Raw genomic sequence first — 12544 nt, 5'->3', positions numbered from 1 at the left:
GGTCTCCTTTCTGCAGTCTTCAACGTGGTAGGTCTTTTGTTTCTGTTATCTGCCCCCTGGTTGGTGAGTTTGGTTGAGGGTCTTCTGTAGGCTTCTTGGTGGGAAGAACTGGTTCCTGTTCTCTGGTGTGTGGAGCTGTGTCTTGTCCCTCTTGTGGGCAGGGCCATGTCAAAGTGTAGGTTTTGGGGTGTCTGTGAACTTAGTAAGAATTTAAGCAGCCTGTCTACTGATGGATAGGGCAGTGTTACTGTCTTGCTGGGTTTTGGTGTAAGGCATCCATCACTGGATCCTTCAGGCTGTTGGGTGGTGTTGTGTCTTGGTGTTGAGATGGAGATCTCCAGGAGAACTCATGCTGATTAATATTCCCTGAGACCAGGAATTCTTTGGCATTCAAGTGTCTTGGACTCAGCCTTCTTACCCTAGATACTCAGGACTGACCCCTGGCCAGGGAACCATGACACTGCAAGTTGCATGGTGTGGCCAAAGGAAGAAAAAATAAAAGAAAAAGAAAAGAAAGCAGACAAACAAAACCAAAGACAAGTATGTTTTGATTTCTTCAGTGAACCATTGATTGTTTAATAGCATGTTATCTAACCTCCACGTGTTTATATTTTTAAGTTTTTTTCCTTGTCATTAATTTCTAATCTCATAGTGTTGTGACCAGAAAAGATGCTTGATATTATTTCAATTCTCTTAAATTTCCAGACACTCACTTTCTGGCACAGAATGTGATCAAATTTGGAGAATGTTCCCTGTGCACTTGAGAAGAATGTGTATTCTGCTGCTTTTGGATGGAATGTTTCTTCAATATCAATTAAGTCCATCTGGTCTAATGTGTCATAGAAGGCCTGTGTTTCCTTATTGATTTTCTGTCTGGATGATCTGTTAGTTGATGAAACTTGAGTATTAAAGCCCCTCACTACTATTGTGTTATTGTTGATTTTTCCTTTTATGGCTGTTAGAATTTGTCTTATATATTGAGTTGCTCCTATTTTGGGTTCATATATATTTAAAATTGCTGGATATTCTTCTTGGATTAATCCCTTGATCATTATGTAGTGTCTTTCCTTGTCTCTTGTAATAATATTTATTTTAAAGTCTATTTCATCTAATATATATATATATATATATATATATATATATATATAGCTACTCCAGCTTTCTTTTGGTTTCCATTTGCATGGAATATCTTTTTTCTATCTACTCATATTCTGTCTGTATGTGTCTCTTGGTCTGAAGTGAGCTTCTTGTAGACAGCATATATATGGGTCTTGTTTTATATCCATTCAGCCAGTCTATGTCTTTTGGTTGGAACATTTAATCCATTTGCATTAAGGTAATTATCAGTAGGTATGTTCTTATTGCCATTTCATTAGTTGTTTTGAATTTGTTTTTGTAGGTGTTTTCTTTTCTTTCCTTCCTCTTCGTTCTCTTCTCTTGTGATTTTATCACTATCTTTAGAGCTGTTTTTTGGATTTTTTTTCTTTTATATGTGTGTATCTATGTATATTTTTGATTTGTGGTTACCATGAAGTTTTGATATAGCAGTCTATATATAAACAAGATTGTTTTAAGTTGCTGGTCTTTTAATTTCAAATTTATTTCCAATATCCTTTGTCTGTGCTCTCCTTTTCTCCAAATTTCTGGTTTTGATATTTTATTTGTGTGCTGATGATTTCCTACCTTTACTCTATGTTTGCCTTTCCTCCTGATCTTTTCCATTTGTAATTTTCTTTTTTTCTAGCTGTGGCCTTTTTTTCCACCTAGATAATTTTCTTTAACATTTGTTGTAGTGCTCGTCTGGTGGTACTGAATTCTCTTAGATATTGCATGTCTGTAAAGCTTTTGATTTCTCCATCAAATCTCAATGAGAGCTTTGCTGGGTAGAGTATTCTTTGTTGTCATCACTTTAAATATATCATGACACTTCCTTCTGGCCTGCAAAGTTTCTTCAGAGAAATCAGCTTATAACCTTTTGGGGATTTCCTTGTATATTACTTGTTGCTTTTCCCTTGTTGCTTTTAATATTTTTTTTCTTTGTCTTTATTTTTTGTCATTTTGCTTACTATGTGTCACATCATGTTTCTCTTTGGGTTTCCTGCCTGAGACTCTCTATTCTTCCAGGACTTCAGTGACTGTTTCCTTTCATGTTAGGGAAGTTTTTGACTATAATATCTTCAATTATTTTATCAGGTCTTTTTTCTCTCTCTTATCCTTCTGGGACCCCTATAATGCACATTTTGTTGCATTTAATGTTGTCCCAGAGGTCTCTTATATTGTCCTCATTTCTTTTCATTCATTTTCCTTTATTCTGTTCCACAGCCGTGATTTCCACCTTTCAGTCTTCCAGCTCACTTCTCTGTTCTTCTGCCTCAGCTATTCTGCTGTTGATTCATTCTAGTGCATTTTTCATTTCATTTATTGTATTGTTCATCTCTCTTCTTTACTTCTTCTAGGTCGTTGTTAAATATTTCTTGTATCTTCTTGATCTGTACCCCCATCATTTTCTGATATCTTGGATCATCTTTACTATCATTACTCTGAATTATTTTTAGTGTAGATTGCCTATTTCCATTTCACTTAGTTGTTCTTCTGGGTCATTTTTGTTGTTGTTGTTGTTACTTCATCTGTGACATATTCCTCTGTCATCTAATATTTTCTAACTCTGTGATTTTGATTTATATTTCACATGCAGCAGTATTGTAGTTCTTCTTGCTTCTGCTCTCTGTCCCCTGTGAATGAGCCTGTCTAAGACGCTTGTGAAGACTTCCTGGTGGGAGGGACTGGTACCTGCCCACTGATGTGTGGAACTTGGTCTTGTCCCCCTGGTGGGCAGGGCCATGTAAGTAGATGTGTTTACCTGGCAGCAGTGTACTCAGAAAGACTTTACTCATCCTGACTGCTGATGGGTGGGGCTGTGTTCCAACCTTTTGGTTGTTTGTCCTGAGGCATCCCAGCACTTGAGACTGCAGGTTCTTGGGTGGGACCCAGTCTTTGTAAGAAAACAGTGACCTCCAAGAGGGTTCACGCCAATGACTACTCCCCAGAGCTACCACCACCAGTGTCCTTGTCCCTGTAGTGAACCACATCTATGCCTCACCTCCATAGGAGTCCCTCCAATACTAGCATGTAAGTCTTGCACAGACTCTTATGAGGTTTCTTCTTTTTGGCCTGTGTCCTGGTGCACATGGGACCCTGTGTGTGCCCTCCAATAATGGAGTTTCTTTTTCCCCCAGTCCTGTGGAATTCCTGTGATCAAACTCCTTTGGCCTTCAAAGCCAGATTCCCTGGGGCTCCTCCTCCCATTGCCATATCCGCAGACTGGAGAACTGGACTTGGGGCTCAGACCTTTCACTCCTGTAGTAGAACTTCTAAGGTATAATTATTTTCCAGTTTGTGGGTTGCCCTCCAGACATATATGGACTTTGATTTTATTGCAGTTGTGCCCCTCCTACCATCTCCTGGTGGCTTATTTGTTTTTGGATGTAAGGCAAATTTTTTTGTAAGTTCCAGTGTTTTCTTGTCCGTGGTTGTTCAGCAGTTAGTTGTGATTTTGGTGTTTCCATAAAATAGGTGAGCTCATGTCCTTCTTCTCCACCATCTTTTCTCTTCTTCCTGGCTTGACAATTTCTTCTTCACTTTGACTATTCCCTCTTGCACTTCACTATAAGAAGCAAGGAGAAATCAGGCCATACTTCCAACACTTTGCTGAGAAATATTTTCAGACCAGCATCTAAGTTTATGGTTTAAACTTCTATGTCCCACAAACCAGAACACAGTTTGGGCAAGTTATATTTGCCACTTTATGACAAAGATCAACTTTCCTGAAGTTTCCATTAACATGTTTCTCATTTCTGTTTGAGATCTCACCAGTAGCACTTTTAACATTCCTATTTCTACCAGCATTCTCTTCATGATGATTTATTTATATCTCTAAGAAGATAGAAGGTTTCTCTATAGCTCTTTTCTTTTCTTTCTAATCCTTTTCCAGAATCACCTATAAAGTTCACGTTTCTACCAAAAGACTCTTCAAAGACAATTAGTTTACTTTAAAGACACTATTTCCAAATCCATTCTGAGGTACTGGGGTTTAGGACTTCAACATACGAATTTTAGAGAGACACAGTACTTTTCATAACAAATAGTTTATCTCATTTTTTGTGTTGTCTTTTTACTATCTTGATAGTGTCCTTTATTGCACCAAAGTACTTAATTTAGATAAACCCTAGTTTTTTTTCTTTTGTTGTATATGTTTTTATTGTTATAGCCAATAAACCATTGCCTAATTCAAAGTCATGAAATTTTCCTCCAAGTATTCTTTTAAGAGTTAATATTTTCTGTTTTGGTGTTTGACACATTTTGAGTTAATTTTTATACGAGATATAAGAAAATGGTCTAACTTCTGTGTTTTGCATGTAGACATCTATCAGGATCATACACTGGATAAAACAAATAGTAACCACATAGACAATGAAGATGGTAACTACATAAACTGTTGACTCAACTAGTGGGACCAGAAGATATGTAATTCTTCATATATGACTATATCAAAGATGCTAACTGATAATAATGCTATACTGGTTGATCATACTCTTAGCCTGCTAAAAGAATGACCAAAAGGTGGCAATTGTTACAATAGAAAAAGGAGACTAATCTTGAAAATTCCTTGAGCAGAAAAAACTGTTTATCTATATAAGCAAATTTATATTAAAATTTAGCTAATTTTGAAAGACTAACTTGCCATAAATAATTTCTTGTTTATTCCTCTAGAAACCATAACCAAAACTTGAGCTGCTTCCCAGAAATGATATGAGGTAAAAACTAACCAATTTCCTTTCATTTAAAAAAATTTTAATATTATAAGCAGTTACTCTGAAAAGTAAACAGTCACTGCTTTCTCACTATATAAGCTGCTTTATAACAATACACTCCTGATCTTCATTCCATGTTTTGATTTGAGTGCTCCTAGTTTGCAAACTCTCCTGTGGTTTGTGAACAATAAAATTTTACTAATTACTACTTTGGTGACTTCTTGGCTTCACTTCTGTTATTTATGAACTTTTGACCACACCTTATCTAATATATGATTTGTAAATACCTTCTTCCATTTGATAGAATGTCTTTTCATTTTGTTGAATGTTTCTTTTGCTGTGCAGAAGTTTTTTAGTTTGATGCACTCCCATTAGTTGAATTTTGCTTTTGTTGCTTGTGCTACTGGTGTTATAACCAAAATATCATTGTCAATACCAATGTCAAGGAGCTTCTTTCCTATTTTCTTCTAGGAGTTTTAAAGTAGTAGATCTCATTCTCAAGTCTTTATTTCAAGTTAATTTTTGTGAGTGGTGTAAGATTGGGACCACTATCATTTTTCTTTATGTGGTTATCCAGTTTTCCCTTCATTTGTTGAAGAGATTTTCATTCTTCATTAAGTTTTTTTTTCTGAGTCACTTGTGAAACATTAATTGACCATATATTCATGGGTTTATTTCAGGGTTCTCTATTTTTATGTTGATACCATACTGTGTTAATTACTTTAATTTTGCAGTTTAATTTGAAATCAGGAAGCATAATGTCTTTGGCTTTGTTATACTTTCTAATGGTTGCTTTGGTTATTTGGGATATTTTGTGATTCCACATAAATTTTAAGTTTTTTTTTTTTTTAATTTTGGCTGTGTTGGGTCTTCATTTCTGTGTGAGGGCTTTCTCTAGCTGTGGGGAGTGGGGGCCACTCTTCATTGCAGTGCATGGGCCTCTCACTTTCGTGGCCTCTCTTGTTGTGGAGCACAAGCTCCAGACGCGCAGGCTCAGTAGTGTGGCTCATGGGCCTAGTTGCTCCGTGGCATGTGGGACCTTCCCAGACCAGGGCTCGAACCTGTGTCCTCTGCACTGGGGGGGAATACCCTTGGGATTTTGATAAGGGTTACATTGACTCTATAGAAGACATTGGACACTATGGATATTGTAATAATAGTAATTATTTCTGTCCATGGACTCTGGATTTCTTTTCATTTGTTTGTGTCTTCAATTTATTTCATCAACATTGTAGTTTCATTGTTTAAATTTTTCACTTTCTTGGTTATATTTATTCTTCAATATTTTACTGTTGTTGATACTGTTTTGAGTGCAGTAGTTTCTTTGATTTATTTTCAGATATTTTGTTCTTAGTGCATAGAAACACAATTGATTTCTGTATGGTGATTTTATATTATTAAATTTGTTGATTATTTCCAACAGATTTTTGTTGAATTTTTAAGAATATATATAAAATCATAACATCTACAAATAAAGACAATTTTACTTCTTTCCAATTCGGTTGCCGTTTACTTCTTTGTCTGCCATGATTCCTAAAGCTAGGACTTTCAGAATTATTTTGCATAAGAGTGGTGAGGGAAGGCACCCTTGTCTTTTTCCTGATCTTAGAAGGAAAGTTTTTATTCTTCCAAAACTGAGTATGATATTACCCCTGGGTTTGTTAAACATAACCTTTATTATGTTGAGGTATGTTTCTTCTAAACCAAATTAGTTGATAGTTTTTATCATGAAAGAAAGTTGCATTTTGTCAAATTATTTTTCTACTTCTATTGAGGTTATCAAGAGTTTTCTATCTTTTATTCTATTAAAGTGGTGTATCACATTTATTGATTTGCATATGTTGAACCTTCCTTGCATCCTAGGGTAAAGTCCCACTTATCACAGTCTAAGATTTTTTTTAATGTGTTGTTGAATTCAGTTTCATAATATTGTGTTGGTAAATTTTACATCTATATTCAAAAAGGGATACTGATTTATAATTTTCTTATAGTATCCTTATCTGGCTTTGATACCAGGGTAATGCTGGCCTTGTAAAATGACTTTGGAAGTGTTCCCATTAATTTTTCTTTAAATGTTTGGTAGGATTACCCAATTAAAGCATCTGCTTCTTGGCTTTTCTGATTTTTGATTACTGATTCAATCTTATCAATGATTAATGTGTTCTGATTTTCTTTTCTTTCTGAGTCAGTCTTTATAGGTTTTACATTTTTAGGAATTTACCCATTTCTTCTAGTTTATTCCATTTTTGACATATAATTTTATAATAGTCTCTTATGATTCTATTTATTGTTGTAGTCTCCTCTTTTATTTCTGATTTTATTTATCAGAGTCTTCTCTCTTTTTCTTAGTCTGGCTAAATGTCAATTTTATTTTTCTTTTCAAACAAAAATTCTTAGTTTTATTGAGATTTTCTATTGTTTTTCTGGTCTTTTTTTCATTTATTTCTACTCTGATCATTGGTAGTTCCTTCTTTTTGCTTATATGGATTTAATCTGTTCGTTTTCTATCTACTTGAGATTTAAGTTAGGTTGATTATTTTAAATATTTCTATTTTCTTATCATACACGTTTGTCACTATAAACTTTCCTCTCAGCATTGCTCTTACAGTATTCAGTTGGTTTGGATGTAGTTTGTTTTTATTATCATTTATTTAGTAAGTTTCCACATGATGGTAAATTTTCAAAATTTCCTCTATTTGTTGATTTCTAGTTTCATACCATTGTGGTTGGAAAAGATAATTTGTATGACTTCAATATTTTAAAATTTGTTTTGTAGTCTGTAATTTGATCTATCTTTGAGAAATTTTCATCTCTAATTGAGGAGAATATGTATTCTACTGCTATAGGATGAGATGCTTTATAAATATCTTTTAGATTCATTTGATCTAATGTAATTTTCAAGTCCGATGTTTCCTTGTTGATATTCTGCCTGGAAAATCTATCCTTTGCTGATAGAGGGATATTGGCATCTCCTACTATAATTTTATTGTTAATTTCTCTTTTCTGATTTGTTAGTATTTGCTTAATGCATTTAGGTGCTTAAAGGTGGGCGCATATATATTTATAAATTTTATATCTTATTTTATTGTTATTTCCAGTTTCTTTCAGTTGCTACTTGCATGGAATATCTTTTCCCATCCCTTTATTTTGAGCCTATGTGTGTCCTAAATCTAAGGTTATTCTTTTAGAGACAGCATAAAGTGGTGTCTTGTTTCTTTATCTATCTAGATAAATTTGTGTCTTTTTATTGGTAAATTAAATACATTTACATTTATAGTAACAGTTGATATGTGAGGACTTACCAAGGCCATATAATTAATTGTGTTCTGGCTTTTTTGTAGTTTGTTTGCTTTCCCCTCTTGGTTTCTCTTTATTTTTAGATAGTGATGATTTCCCATGGTGGTATGCTCTGGTTATTCTTTCTTTATCTTTTAGAATCTTCTGTAGGGTCTTACTTTTTGGTTACCATGCTTATGGATAACATGTTTGGTTTTATGCTGAAAGCAATTTAACTTTGATCATATACAGATATTGCACCCATTTATTCCCCTTGTATATATTTGATGTCACAATTTACCTTTTTTACATTGTATATTCATTAACAATTCATAGTAGCTATAGTTATTTTTAATATTAATTTCCTCTAACATTTATGCTATATCTAACTGGTTAACACAAAATCCTATTACAGAATTATAGTTATCTAAATCTAACTGTGTATTTATCTTTACTAACGTGTACATACATTTTTGTGTTTTCATGTTATTAATTAGGGTCTTTTCATTTCAGATTGAAGAACTCTTCACCATTGCTTGCAAGGCAGATCTAATGGTGATGAATTCCCTCAGCTTTTGTTTGTTTGGGAAATACTTTATTTCTCTCTAATAGAGAAAGGAAAACTGCCAGATAGGGTATTCTTGGCTGGTAGTTATTGTCTTTCAATGATTTGAATATGCCATTTTACTCTCTCCTACCCTGTAGGATTTATGATGAGGAATATGTTGATAGCTTCATGTGAATTCCTTTGTAGGTTACATGAATGAAAAATATTGCTTGCCTGCCATATCAGTAAATAAGGGATGTTGCAACCATCAATCCACTGCAGCAACCCCTGACGAGGAGCTCCGAGGGAATTCAAGATGGAGACAAACTGCCAACTGCCCGCTGCCAAGCCCTCAGCCACTGCAGCCACATGCAGTGGTGCACTCTGAGGTGATTCAGGATGGGAAAGAACAGGATACTGGCTCTACATAGCTAAGGGGCATATCTAAAGAATGATTGCAATGAGCCCAAACTCTTGCATCTTCCCATACATAGAAACGTGCTAAATTTATTAACTTGAGATATCTGGTTTTCTTTAATTAATGGTAATCTTTTGATGTTCCCAGTACCTGGTATTTATTGCAAAATCCCTGTATATCCTGGCTCTTCCCTTACATCTTTGGAGCAGTCCATTGTAGCTCTTCTGAGAGGCTGCATCCTGGGTTTGAAGACCTCAGAAAGTCTGCCAAATAAAACATAATTCTCAACTTTTAGGCTGTTCATTTTCAATCGACAGTTACATATTTTTCTCTGATTTTTAAAATTATTATTATAGGGGTATAGTTGTTTTACAAGGTTGTGTTAGTTTCTACTGTACAGTGAAGTGAAGCAGAGTTCCCTGTGCTATACAACAGGTTCTAATTACTTATCTATTTTATAGATTTTAGTGTATATATGTTAGTCCCAGTCTCCCAATTCATCCCATCCCTCCTTTCCCACTTTGGTGCCATACGTTTGTTCTATACATCTGTGTCTCTATTTATGCCTTGCAGACCTGTTCATTTGTACAAGTTTTCTGGATTCCAGAAATATGCGTTAGTATATGATATTTGTTTTTCCTTTTCTGGCTTCATTCACTCTGTATGACAGACTCTATGTCCATCCAGATATCTACAAATGACCCAATTTTGCTCGTTTTTATGGCTGAGTAAAATTCCATTGTATATATGTACCACATCTTCATTATCCATTTGTCTGTTGATGGACATTTAGGTCCATTCCATGAACTGGCTATTGTAAATAGTGCTGCAATGAACATTGGAGTGTATGTAACTTTTGGAATTATGGTTTTCTCTGGGTATATGCCCAGTAGTGGGATTGCTGGGTCATATGGTAATTCTATTTTCAGTTTTTTAAGGAAGCGCCATACTGTTCCCCATAGTGACTGTATCAATTTACATTTCACCCAACAGTGAAAGAGGATTCCCTTTTCTCCACACCCTCTCCAGCATTTGTTGTTTGTAGATTTTCCAACGATGCCCATTCTAACCAGTGTGAGGTGATACCACATTGTAGTTTTTCTTTATATTTCTCTAATAATTAGTGATGTTGAGCATCTTTTCATGTGCCTCTTGGTCATCTGTATGTCTTCTTTGGAGAAATGTCTATTTAGGTTTTCCACCTATTTTTTGTTTGGGTTATTTGGTTTTTTGATATTGAGCTGCATGAGCTGTTTGTGTATTTTGGAGATTAATCCTTTGTCCTTTGATTTATTTGAAAATATTTTCTCTCATTCTGAGGGTCGTCTTTTCATCTTGTCTATGGTTTATTTTGCTGTGCAGAAGCTTTTAAGCTTCATTAGGTCCCATTTGTTTACTTTTGTTTTTGTTTTCATTACTCTAGGAGGTAGGTCACAAAAGCTCTTGCTGTGATTTATGTCCAAGAGTGTTTTCTTCTAGGAGTTTTAGTGTCTGGTCTTACATTTAGGTCTTTAATCCATTTTGAATTTATTTTTGTGTATGGTTTTAGGGAGTGTTCTTCTTTTATTATTTTACATGTTGCTGTCCAGATTTCCCAGCAACACTTATTGAAGAGACTGTCTTTTCTCCATAGTATATCCTTGCCTCCTTTGTCATAGATTAGGTGACCATAGGTGCATGGGTTAATCTCTGGGCTTTCTGTTCCATTGAATTATATTTCTTTTTTTGTGCCAGTACCATGCTGTCTTGATTACTGTAGCTTTGTAGTGTAGTCTGAAGTCAGGGAGTCTGATTCCTTCAGCTGTGTTGTTTTTTTCTCAAGATATTTTGGCTATTTAAGATTTTGTTTTTCTAATTCTATGAAAAATGCGATTGGTAATTTGATAGAGATTGCATTGAATCTGTAGATTGCTTTGGGTAGTAGAGTCATTTTCACAATATTAATTCTTCCAATCCAGATGGTATATCTCTCCATCTGTCTGTGTCTTTGATTTCTTTCATCAGTGTCTTATAGTTTCCTGAGTACAAGTTTTTACCTCCTTAAGTAGGTTTATTCCTAGGCGTTTTATTCTTTTTGTTGCAATGGTGAATGGGATTGTCTCCTTAATTTTTCTTTCTGATATTTCATTGTTAATATATAGGGATACAAATGATTTCTCTACATTAATTTTGTATCCTGCAGCTTTACCAAATTAATTGATTAGCTCTAGTAGTTTTCTGGTGACATCTTTAGGATTCTCTATTTATAGGTTCACGTCATCTGCAAACAGTGACTGTTTTATTTCTTCTTTTCCAATTTTTATTTCTTTTTCTTCTCTGATTGCCATGGCCAGGAGTTCTAAAACTATGTTCAATAAGAGTGGTGAGAGTGGACATCCTTGTCTTGCTTCTGATCTGAGAGGAAATGCTTTCAGTTTTTCACCATTAAGAATGATGTTTGCAGTCGTATATGGCCTCTATTAGGTTGAGGAAATTTCCCTCTGTGCCCACTTTCTGGAAAGTTTTTATCATAAATTGGTGTTGAATTTTGTCGAAAGCTTTTTCTGCATCTATTGAGATGGTCATATGGTTTTTATTCTTCAATTTGTTAATATGGTGTATCACATTGATTGATTTTCATTTATTGAAGAATCCTTGCATACCTTGGGTAAATCTCAGTTGATCATGGTGTATGATCTTTTTAGTGTGTTGTTGGGTTCTTTTTGTTAATATTTTGTTCAGGATTTTTGCATCTATATTCATCAGTGTTATTGGTCTGTAACTGTCAAAAATTAAAGAGAGGGCTTCCCTGGTGGCGCAGTGGTTGAGAGTCCGCCTGCCGATGCAGGGGACATGGGTTCGTGTCCCGGTCTGGGAAGATCCCACATGCCGTGGAGTGGCTGGGCCTGTGAGCCATGGCCACTGAGCCTGCGCATCTGGAGCCTGTGCTCCACAAGGGGAGAGGCCACAACAGTGAGAGGCCCGCATACTAAAAAAAATAAAATAAAATAAAGAGAAAAAGGAAAGCTATCTGCATTTAAGTTTCTCTTTATGTCTTTAATTTTTGACAGTTTCATTATGTCCTGGAAAGAGAAATAATAAGGTAATTTATTAGCTTCATGAACTTGGATGCCCAAGTCTCTCCCCATTTTTGGGAAGTAATCAGCTGTTATTTCTTTAAATAAACTTTCTGTCCCCTTTTCCCTCTCTCTTTCTGGAACCCTAATTATTCTATTTGGATATTTGATAGGGGTTCCATAAATCACATAGTCTTTCTTTCCTCTCTTTTTTTTCCCCCTTTTGTTTCTTCACCATCCTCTGATTGGGTTATTTCAAATTTCCTAACCACTAGCTTACTTATTCTATTTTCCATTTAGTCTACTCTGCTGCAGATGCTCTCTAATTTTTTTTTAATTTCATTTATTGAATTATTCACCTGCAGATTTTTTTCTTTCTTTTTATGACTTCTAACTTTTAGTTAAATTTCTTATTTTCTCTATGTATTGGCTTCCT

Source organism: Globicephala melas, chromosome X (genome assembly GCF_963455315.2).
Source record: "Globicephala melas chromosome X, mGloMel1.2, whole genome shotgun sequence".
In the NCBI taxonomy this organism is placed as follows: Eukaryota; Metazoa; Chordata; class Mammalia; order Artiodactyla; family Delphinidae; genus Globicephala; species Globicephala melas.
Note: the sequence above shows the minus strand (reverse complement) of the source record.